We start from the raw sequence: 12,330 nt of genomic DNA, 5'->3' as shown, positions 1-12,330 counted from the left end.
TGTGTGCCTCCCAGCACAGCCTCAGCTGACTTTGTATTATACTGTGATGACTGAGTGTTCCCTTAATTTTATGAGCAGTGCATAAAAATCAAATTAGCTGAATGAAGCTGCTCGCAAATGATGCGGCTCGTGCTGTCACCTGTAAGCAGAGGCTGGTTTAAAAAGGTCACAAATGATGACATAATTAAAAAGTACGTCAATAAAATATGTTTGACTGCAATAAGATGCTTAAATCTCTTCAGAAAAACCCAGTTTTAATACAATGTGACTTAAACAGCTTAATGCACTTTGAATAATGAGATCATGTCCTTTATTTTTTTCACTGCTTTTAAGAACAGGAGACAGGCGTTTAAATGCATTACATTTAAGGTCAACAGCAAATAAATGACTTGTCAGTTCCCCACATTCATTTTATTCTTGAAGATTTAGCATTCAGTGCTAGCCAACAACCAGATAATGTTTAATAAAGAGTTGAATAGCTGATTTGTATCTTAGATAAGGTGGAGTTTTTTAATCAAAACTTTGTTTTAATGCTAAAATAGTGCAACTATGTGGAGCTGGTGAATGTGAGTGTGGTGAGTGTAAAAGTCTAACCAACACAAAGCAGATGTTGTTTGTCTTATAGCCGTGAAAGTGTTAAGACCATGGCACTCTCATTAATCTCTATTGGCCTGTGTCAGCGCTCAGAAAGAAAGGCGAGATTACTCCCATCCCCGGCCTCGGACTTTCATTTAGCCTCCTACTTCAAGCCATTATTCTGCCATCATAAGAAAATCCACAAAATAAATGGTATTTACCTCAAAGGCCACATTACCTCAGGGTGAAGGGATAGGAGGCTATAACGCCAAGATAGGGGTAAAGCAAGAGGGGGTATAAACAGGAGTTTGAAACTCATTATAAAGCTGCAGCGTGCTGACTTCCTCTGCAAGTGTCAGCCTGTCATCTGTCATCCAAGAACATGACAAACGGCTGAAATGAGCTGGAGAGGGATTTGACACAGATGTCTGACATCACCATCTAATCCTTCACTACATTATGACATGGACTTGATTTCCATGGCAACAAACTTAAAAATAATCCTGCAGCTCCCTGAACGCCTGGGTAATTGGGTTTGATTTTGATTGTGGTATTAAATCACGGCCTGCTTCTACACCAAAGAAAGTCTGATTTCCAAATTAGGGTGCTGTTAATTAGTCACCCACACAGAGACAGCCTGCGGTCTATCACGGTCCAATCAAAGAGCTCACCCGCGTGACTTTACCCTAACAAGGATCTTACACAACTGAACCCTGGCTTAGCCTCAGAAGTAAGGCTGATTACATCTCTGCCACAAGGATGTCTGTCATTTGCTTCGAATCTCATTTTTCCCAGGAGAAATATCAACATCTGGACAGTCGTTCTTTTATTAACTTCTTGTCTTTTATTAAGTTATAGGAGGTCCAGTTTGAGAAAGCGAAGCCAAGGTGAAAGTGGAGAAAAGGTGATTGTGTTAGGGGCAGGAGTGTGTGTGTGTGTGTGTGTGTGTGTGTGCAACAGCCTCGAGTCGGGAGCAGGTCTGCTCTGTGATTAACTTTAGATAAAGGAGACCTCGAGCAGGATCAGAGCTGCTCGAGGAAATAGAGCCAAGGCTTACATACAGGATGAAACACACCTGTGATAGTTTCATAGTGATTGCTCCTTGTGTTTTTGAGTGTTTTACTTTTTCCTGTGCCTTCCACCCATCGGTTTCTTCTTGTTTTCTCTGTAAGTTTATTCTTTTTTTATTACTCAATCTTTTATTTTGTAGATATTCTCTTCCTGTGTTTTTACTTCCTTCCTACGTCTTCCCACCCTCATTAGTATCCAAATGAGTCTACCTGTGATTTTCCACCCATTACCCAGGTGTGTACCACTCTGTGGCACAGACTTGAACTGTGCCACAGAGTCAGTCCTCACAAGTTTCTGTGTTGGTTCTCTGTCGTCTGTCGTATTGATCCCCAGGCTCTCTGTCCTCGTCGTTGTGTCCTTGGGCAAGACACTTTACCCTCCTGCCTACTGGTGTTGGCCAGAGGGGCCGATGGCACAATATGGCAGGGCAGCTGTGGCTACAACTGTAGCTTGCCTCCACCAGTGTATGAATGTGAGAGTGAATGAATAGTGGCCTTGTAAAGCGCTTTGCGTGCCTTGAAAAGCGCTATATAAATCCAATCCATTATTATTATTATAGTTCCAGTCTGGCACCTAAACCAATACTCATGTGGAGAGTCCAACACAAAAAAAAAATGCTGTTTTAAAACCCTAGCCTTGAGTTTAAGTGCTTTATGAAGTTCTCCCACATAGAGCCCTCACTAGTGCGGGCTTATAAATCCCAGCAAAATGTGCAGCACATTTGTGTCCAGCATGGAGGAAACTGAAACTAAAGGAAATAGCATTTATGGAAATTTTGTACATGATTTCTAATGTTCTTGAAAGGTTCTCCATAATTTAATTTATTTATTTGTTAAAAATGCTGGTAGGATAAGAATGAAGTAAAGTCAGTTGCAGCCACCCTCGATGCAAATGTATGATACAGAGAGGGTTAGTGCGACTCCACGTTGTGCTGTCTGACTTTAATTCAGTTTAAAGTTCTACAGGTAAATTTTCAAAGATTACACTTAGAAAACAGTTAACATAAGTGATGCATTCAACATATTGCTGTTGTCACAAACTAGTCATGCACATACGTTCTTCTCCTGTCCTAGACCAAGTTCATGTTGGACCTCTATCTTCGTATTCTCAAACAATGTAAACAGTATCTGAAAAAATTACACATTTCACCAACAGGAGAAGGTAATAATATTGTTTAATATAAGTAATATAAGTACGAAATATAAGTAATATATTAGTATTTGGATTTAATGTTGTTCCTACATTTAAAACACTAAGTATAGTATCAGGGTTACATAAATAAAGTATGATTAACTTGGGATTTGTGTATTAGGATCAGTGTTGGTCAAGTTACTTGAAAAAAGTAATCAGTAACTAATTACTGATTACTTCCCCAAAAAAGTAATCCCGTTACTTTACTGATTACTTATTTTCAAAGTAATTAATTACTTCGTTACTTAGTTACTTTTTAAAAACACGATTTACAACCTGAAGAGGTGATAAAGCGATAGATCTTTCAGCCCAATTCTACTTTTTCTACATAATCCATCATACAAAATGTAATCAAATGGAAAAGTCTCTTTTTTTTTAAACTTGTTTTATCAGTTTTAATCTTTTAACTTTATGCATCAAGCAAAAATTTAATTATATGCAACATTCTCTGACTTGAATAAATTAGTTTAACATTTAAACCTATTTTCTGCACATTCCAGCACATAAAATAAAATATTTTTTGTGTTTACACTCACTCTTTCAAATAGATGCAAGTAAAACACAGCAGAACATAAATAAAGTCAAAGACTCAGCGGTCCTGTTGCTCTATTTTCACCTGTAAAGCAGGACTGCGGTAGGCGGAGGTTTACCCTGGTGCAGGTGTGCCGCAGCGGTCAGTTGAAGAATCCGCGAGTTTCTCTGTAAATTTCCCATTACGTCATAGCGCACTCGGTGCTTGCTTGGAAGTTTAGGGGTTTTTTTCGCTGTAAAAAGAAGTTTTCTTCCCACGCACAACGGACACTAATGTTTTTGTCACTTTTTATGGAATCAAACTCAAAGTAAGGTCAGTACTTCCACGCTTTAAACGCTGCACGCTCATACTCTCTCCTGCACTCGATATATTATCCATTGTTGATCTGCACACAGCTGTTGTCACTAACAGCGCACTCGCTTACGTCACTGTCGTGAGACATTCTCGCAAAAAATCACGGTTTTAGTAACGCAGTAACGCAGCGTTCCTACGGGAAAGTAACGGTAATCTAATTACCGTTTTTGCAATAGTAATCCCTTACTTTAATCGTTACTTGAAAAAAGTAATCAGATTACAGTAACGCGTTACTAGTAACGCGTTACTGCCCATCTCTGATTAGGACAGGGAACATCACATGTGTGGTGTTACTAAGGGAAAAAGTGTCACGGCTGCCGAGGCGAGCCGTGTGGAATAAATGAGGATCCAAGCGCAGGCAGTCGTAGAGGAGTGAAGGTGATTTATTGAACACAAAAGAATGTGGACAAACAGCAAACGGGGCACGAACTAAACTAAACTGGGAAACAACTAAACTACAGAGCACAAACCTGAATGAAAACGAGCAGAGGAGGATGACGATGAACAGCAGGGAGAAGACACAGTGGATACACAGACTGACACTGAGTAATACAGACGAACCGGCAACAGGCAGGAGAACACACAGAGCTTAAATACACACACCAGTAATCAGGGGATGAGAGACAGGAGGGCAACACAGCTGGGAGGAATCTGGGCTGACGGGACAGGGGAAACGTAAACTGATCACACTCACATATGACACAGACCTTCACAATAAAACAGGAAACTCAGATACATGGAACCAGACAAGACATTGAACTAAACAGACAGATTCACAAACAGATGGGGAGACACCATAGACAGACAGGTACAGATGCAGACTTAGAGGCAGATCGAAAATAACACAGAACTTAAACAATCATCATCTAGAAAATGATAACAAACTAAAAGCGCTGGGTCACCGACCCAGGACCATGACAAAAAGTGTGGGATAAACATATCTCTCCTGTGTGAGCGTGTATTTTGAATTGATAACCCAAGAAAGATATATATGGAAACAAATCTGACTTGGTCCATTTTCTAATAAGTGATAACCTTTAATACATGAAACTGACAGCTGTACAAATAAAGACGCTGATTACAAATTTCTTTTTCCACTGCAGAAAGGCGAAGTTATCCCAAAGCTTGCTGAGTTATTTTCCACTCTGCCCTTTAATTAAGAGACCCTTCAGCAGCTGCAAATGTGACTCCACATGGAGTTACATTCACCGTGGAGTTGGAGGGTGTAGGACACGGATTGAAGTTGGGCCTTTGAGCCCTTTATGCACACTGTCAGTAAGTCGACATTTCTGTCGACTTGTGCCAAAGGGAAGTACCCACATTTCACAGCACTGTGATGTTAAATATGTTGCAGGGGATGCCTTAGAAAAAAAGGATGGGAAAAAAAATGGTAAACAAGCGAGGACAGGAGAAGAAAACAACTTAAAAGTTAGAAAACAAAAAAAAAAAGTTACATGAAAGGTTTTTTTTATTACATAGTTTATTTTAAGGCTCATTTTTATTTATTTATTTATTTTTTGTCAGGGACCACACACTGAAACAATGATCTCATGCTAATTTCCATCTGCAGTCCCTAGGCAGGCAGTAATACTTAAGGCATAAAATAGAAATACATATTCAAGACACAAGATACAGCTAGATATAAATATAATGTGATGTGTATTCAAAGACTAAAAATCCTCCTGGATTTTAGCCCTACCCATTCATATGTACAGCACTTCCACAAACAGATTATTCTAACTTTCATCCTCGCGGTATAGAGCGAGACCCTGGAAGATTACCCCTTTAAGTTACTGGGCGCTGATGGAAGCACCAAAATAAAGTGAAACAAATGATCCAAAAGCTGCAATAAGTTGGAAACCTTACAATAACATCACTTCATAAGTCATAAAGTGCAGTCCACTTTCTGTTTATACAATTTCCAATCCCTACCAGCTCAAACTCAACCTGCACACGCAGGTGATGTCATTTAAGCCTTAGAGTGAACACTGGGATCATGTTTTGTGCTATTATTTGCCCGTGTTTGTCTGTGCTGGAGGCTCCTGCTACCCTCACATATATCCTGTATGTTTTTCAGCTGCTCACTAAAGATCCTTATATTTCATTTCCTTCTTGTCGCTCTACCTCTGTGAGCTTCATTTGGGCCCATTACCCTAAAAAACCTGACAAAGCCACTCTCCCATGATGTATTATTTATTTTTAGATTAATAACACACACGGGCTGAATAGAAATGTATGATTCAACCATTCAGAACTCTTGGTAAATCAGAGTGAAAAACACTCAAGCCATGACAGAAAGTGGGTCTGACAAAATGCTATTCTGCTGGTGTGTGTGTGTGTGTGTGTGTGTGCGTGCATGCGTGCGTGCGTGCGTGCGTGTGTGTGTGTGTGTGTGTGGGTGGGTGGGTGTGTGTGTGTAGAAGAGCCTTGAGCAAATACATAAACCGCTTCGAGGAACTGGTGATATTTCTCGGTTTTCTGCACCATACAAATTATTTCCATGGTTTAACAGGAGCCGTGATCCGGCCTCTAGATGGCATTCAGTGTCACCTTAATCACTGGTGACACACTTGTCATGCACCACTTATCCAAGACTGTCACAGGACAGAGGATCCCGACGTGTTTTTTAATTTTTTTTACACAGACTTCACTTTTTTTTATGGTATCTTCAACTCTCTTTTCGCCAATCATCCACTTAAGGTCAGCCCAGCAGGTAATACCCCAAACAACCGTTTGATTTGAGGGCTGCATCCCAGATATGTTTGTGATGAACGTGCATGAATAATGATGAGGCAGAGGGGAGAAAGGAGAAGGGTTGCGTAACCTATTTTGAAAGCTCCCAGTCTTTCTCCAAAACTGATACCAAGCAAACAGTGTGACACATGTATCTGCCTACTGAATGGGAATTAGACACACACAGAAGCACATCAAAGGGTGTGATTGAGGGGGTTTGTTCCACGGGAGATGAGTGAAAGAAACTCAGCCAGTCATTTCTAATGTGAATTACTTTCATCACCCGCGCACACAGGGCAGGCCATAATAATCATGTTACAGCGTTTACTCGGTGAAAGAGAGTTTTCCCGTTCACGGAGTCTGCAGGGACAATAAACAGAGGCTACTTTTTTTTTTTATTCATAGCCCGAGGAACACTCATGCACACAAACCTGCTCGATGTCTGCACTTCACGGAGCTAGAGGAAAATCTCGTCTCTTACGCTGCTTCACCTTTGAACTTAGAGAACAAAAGCTTTTTGCGTGTCAGTCTACTTATAGGATAAGGACGGCATTTTTTTTTTAAACAAAAACCAACAGGGTGCTAATCCATTTCCTAATACTTTCCAACTTCTCTTTTGTCTCAGCCCAAAGCCATTTGTTCAATTTAAAAATGTAAATCTTTTTAAAAAATAGGTCACAAATATACGCGCCACGCTGTGAAATTCACCCAGTTTCAAAGACGGCCTGGGACTGAAGGTTTTAGCAAACATCACTCAGTTGTTGGGGTTTATTTTAATTTCTTTCCCAGTTTAATACTTTTTTATATTCATTAAATATAAGGGCTAGAATTCTTACATCCTACATCCTGCAACAACTGCATGAGCTGTGCAACAAGAATAAAAAAGAAACAATAATAAAAAGGGGAAACAGATTTTTACTGCACATCATAGCATACGTGATGCAAATGGTCTGGTACTTATGTAGCACTTTCAACTATTTAAGCACTCACACTGATGCATCAGGAGCAGCTCTCAGTATCCTGCCCAAGGATGCTTTAACTTGCAGACTATAAGAGCTGGGGATCGAACTATCATCCTTCAGATTAGTAGGTAACTCGCTCCTACTCTCTCCTGAGCAATAGCTGCCCTGAGCACACACACATACTGTATTATTCCTGCAAAATATATCTCCCTTTAGCAACTATTAGCTTGAGTGGCTTTGCTAAACTTATCTTTGGGTATCTTCTTATGGGTTTCTTGTTTGTTTGTTTGTTTGTTTGTTTTTGCTATAACTAACTAAAGTAGGTGTAGAAGAATTAATATAACCAGGGCCTATAGGTCAAAGGTTATTGCCCTTCTTTGCTGTGGGTATTAGATAACTCTGTTATGCTGTCGGGTACATTTGACTGTCATGCTTATGAGCCATTTGGCTCCTTTTTGAAGAAGAGTAACAGCAAATCTATAGACATTCATTCATCATTATCCTCTTGAACCATTTACAGTTGTGAAAGTAATGAATATAAGTATTAATTTTCTTAATGATTTCATCAGTCTCACTTTTTGGGGGGAATTTTGGCCTACTCCGCTGTACAGTGTTGCTTCATTTCATTGAGGTTTGCAGGCATTTGTTTATGCACCACTCTCTTTAGGTCCCATCTCAGCATTTCAATCAGATTCTTGTCTTGACAGTGTCATTGCAACTCCTTGATTCTTTTCCTTTTCAGCAGTTCTGTTGTAGATTTGCTGCTGTGCTTGGGATTGTTGACCCATTGAAATGGTTTAGGCCAAGCCAACTGCACGTGCCCTGGTCCTGTGGCTGCTAACAAGCATAGATCATCAGCTGTCCATGAGGTGTATCCTCTGATATGCTCTTTTAGGTTTTCTTTGAATGTGGCGCTGTGCATTAAGGCCAAACATCTCTGCTTTGGTCTCAGTCCAAAAGACATTATTCATTAAAATCTTGTGGTTTGTTCAGATGCAACTGCACTCTGCCACATTCCTTCTGCCAGCCCTGCAAAGCTGAGCTTCTCTTTTCAGTCGTTTTCTATTTGTATTGTCATGAGCGTTAACCTTTAACATGCTAACTGAGGCCTGTAGACTCTCAGATGAGCTCTTGGGTTTTTTGCAGCTCCTGAGCACTACACAGTCTGACCTTGGGGTGAATCATCTGGACATCCACTACTGGGAAGATTGTGGCTCTGTGTTAACACACATATGAATGCATCAGACCTGAAAACTGCCCAAACCTCTGCTTTTAAAGAAGTATTTATGCCTGCTGATGATCAGTTAATCAAGTGCATTTGATTAGCAGCACGTGGCTGCTACTTACCCTCTTCATTCCTAAAGCAGTAAGGGTGTACTTAGTTTATCACAGGACTGTATCTCGATGGGTAATCCCCTCATCCACAGAGCACAAGGAGGTCCATGGGCACCAGATCTCAGCCCAGCTAAACAGCCACAGATATTATTTACCAACGTTTTGGGCAGCATTCTCCACCAGCAGCATCGAAACACTAATAGAGGGAATATTTCTCAGCAAACTGCAGCTCTTTTCCTCCAGTACATTTCCAGGGACTTGCATAATCAATGCCAACATGCACTGCAGCTGTTCTAGCAGCATGTGGTTGCACAACAGCATAAAAAAAACTTCATGCTTTCTGGAATCTGTTGTGTCTTTATTTTGATGATTGACTGTTTCCAAGAAATCACACCTATGCGTGATCAGTCATGAAAATAATAGCAGTACGACACATGAATTTAGTCCTCAATATAACACAGGGTCTTGCAAAATTGTCCACAAACAATGTATCTGCCTGGAAAACGTCTGCTGGGAAGTGCTGAGAAGTTTTTCAGCAGGAGGGAAAAAGCTCAGGCTTTAGCTAGTTTACAGAAATGCATTGCCAGCATTTTTTCTTTTACATCAAAACAAGCCATGAAAATGCCAAAACCAAAATTTGTCACATGCGAGATAAGAAGTTTCTCTGTTGGAAAGAAGTGTTATTAAGCAGGAATGGAGAATAAAGCTGCAGTTCCAACTGCAGCAAAGCATGCTTCATGTCCTGCCAGTCTTGGAATACAAGTATAAATGTTTTCGAGTTTTCCAGGATCCTTCTCAAACACACAGTTTCTGATATACCTGCAGATCTTTATTTAGGGGTTTAAATTTACTGGTGCTTCTCTGAGACTCGTGGGATCGAGACTTCATATTTTCAGTACTGATTCACGTGTTCTAGTTTCTCTTCAGATTGAATAATGGACCACAGTGAGGGGGAGGCAGTGTCCTGTTTCAGTTCTTTCATGTCAGCTCAGGACTGGCCGGGAACACAAGGCCTTTTCAGGGACAAAGAAAAGTGGGAAAATAGAGATGAATGCGGGAACAGAGAGCTACTCAGAGAAAAGGAGGCAAGCAAGAGGGGAGACGCAAAGGCAGTCCCAAAGGCAGAGAAGAAGCAGCTGGCTCGGAGGTGTGTGCGTCCTATTTTTAGTTTCCCTCATGCACATCTCAAACTCCACACAGCTGCTGGAGCATTTGCACACGAATAAAAAACAAAAACTTCAGCACACCTCCTGCACATCCACGCAACAGGGAGACTCAAACTTCAGCCTGGCTCAGGTGTTTCAGCTGTTATTGGCTTAGAGCTTAAAATCCCGCCAGCATCACCCGATTTGCGCTTCTGTTAAGTTTAAGACGCGAACACAAAGGTGGGGTGCAGGGTAGAGTCACATGACCCAGAGAGCGCGGCTGATACATACCGCCTGCAGCCTGAGAAGCAAGAAAGTCGTAAATAGCCTGTGTCCCATGTGAGTAATGTATGGAGGGCCATGACAGGCTGAGAAAACAGCCAAAGGGGGTCATTAATGACAGAAGTAGCTGGGATGTCACTCAGGGATATCAATAGTGTATTTGTTGTGTCCCCTGCATGTACAAAATATAACACAAGAGAATATTTCATTGATGAAATGCTGTAGGATATCTAAAATTTCCACCTTAATAACGGCTTCAGACTAAGTCAAAAACTATTTGTGTAGTTCCCAGCAGAATGAGTGCATGTTCATTTCAAAAATAAAGCAAAACATCCCTGAGCAGAGCCTCGTTTTGACAGTGACTGAAACAATGTCAGAGCAGCAGTAATAAGCCATAGGTAGGAGAGCAACTTAGTGCGCTACCCAGAAGTAAGAAAAGAGGTTGTTTCATTTATTTATCAAATGTAAAATATTTATAGGATTCAATTTGCTGGTAGAGGAAGACCAGGCAGAAGTTGCTTTGCAGATGGATGTTAAAAATAAAAATTTAAAAATTAAAAAAAAAACATCTGGTGGAGGGCTGCCTGCTGTTCTGCATACATTTGCAACCTAAATTACATTTCTGGGCTTTCAAGCAGTCACGGCTGAGTCAGTCCCAGACCGAGAGTGACAATGCACTGCGGGCCAAAAACATCTCACTCTTTTGTCAGCTGGACTTTCTCTCTCAGACAACTGAAGGGAGTACCTGAATAAAAGACGGAGGATGTGTCTGTGTGCCATACACAGAAACGCAGACTCGGAAAAAACTACAGATATTCTGGTTGAGCCAGTCTGACTGGAGTACTGTGTTTTTCCTCCAAACACAGCCGGCGGCCTCATCTCACATCTCACGTTACTCCGTGGGAAAAAGAGCCGGTTCCCGCCCTGTCCGTGGATCTTTCATTAAAGAATGGAAAAACAGCAAAAAATAAGTCATCAAATCAGCACCTGAGAACTGCCGCAGCTAAGAGAGCCACTAGGTTTGGAGTGGAGGATTAGTTCCCCTCTGAAAGGAAGAAGTTGATTATGTGGCTGTGACGCACCTAAAGTGCTGTTCGATTTGTGGCTAATCCTCACCGAACTGCTGCGCGAGGATTACGCAGTTTTACCGTTGCCTTGTTTCGAGTGAAACTGCTGAAACACATCCTCGTGCATTTGGAAGTACATCTGCACATGTACCACACCGAAATGATCAAACACAGCGGCAGACAGAGGAGGAGAAAGAGGCCTGAAAGAGAGAAACAAAAAAAGAAGTCGAGGGGGTGAAGGCAATGCTGAGGCAGATCACACTCAATGAGTTAGCAGCGCTCTCTGAACAAGACAGCTTTTTAAATAAAACATGAAAGCTGGAGAAGAAGTCACTACTTTATATACAGCAACTCGTGGCAAGCCATGATATTCTGAGAGACAGGGCAGCCAGCTCAGAGCTGTCCCCGGGGGAGATCCTTCAACTCTCCATCAGATAGACTATATATCAGAACCATCAGACATGATCCCCACTCCTGCAACATGCAAGGCTCCACAGTGGAGGCCAGACTGATCGTCGGCTGTAAGGAGCTGATAAGCACTTATGTACTGACTCCCTCTGAACAACTAAACAAACACACTCCCTTCTCCATCTTTCAAAGGATTACAGGAGATCAATCACTCACACGCGAGAGTGTTACAGTCATCAGGAGGTTACGTTTCAGTCCAGTAAGGAAAAAAAGACCTAAAAATAAACTAAAATCAAGTGCAGTTCGGCCCCCCTCGTGTCTACACTTATGAGGTTCTTAGGAGGAAGGCCCTGTATCAACACTGAGGTGAGCATGTAAATAAGCCATGGCTAATCTCTCCCCCTCACTTTCTCCTCTTCTCTCTCTCTCTGTAAAAGCCATATGTACATTTTTAGAATTCCCCGAGTTCTGCTGACGTGAGGAAAGAGATGAAAGATTCATGTTTGTTTAAAAAATTCAAACTGATGTCCTGAACTTTCAGTACACAGCCCACACTGGTGAATTATTTAACACTTTGATGCAAGAAAGGGAATTTGGGGTTTGGGCGGTGCTGCTGTAATCCGAGCAACAATTAAAAGTCATGCGACATGTTAACTGTGAACTGCTTTAAATGC

The sequence above is a fragment of the Aulonocara stuartgranti genome (genome assembly GCF_965226115.1).
Source record: "Aulonocara stuartgranti genome assembly, chromosome: 2".
In the NCBI taxonomy this organism is placed as follows: domain Eukaryota; kingdom Metazoa; phylum Chordata; class Actinopteri; order Cichliformes; family Cichlidae; genus Aulonocara; species Aulonocara stuartgranti.
The sequence above is the reverse complement of the archived record's forward strand: the minus strand, read 5'-3'. Positions refer to the sequence as shown.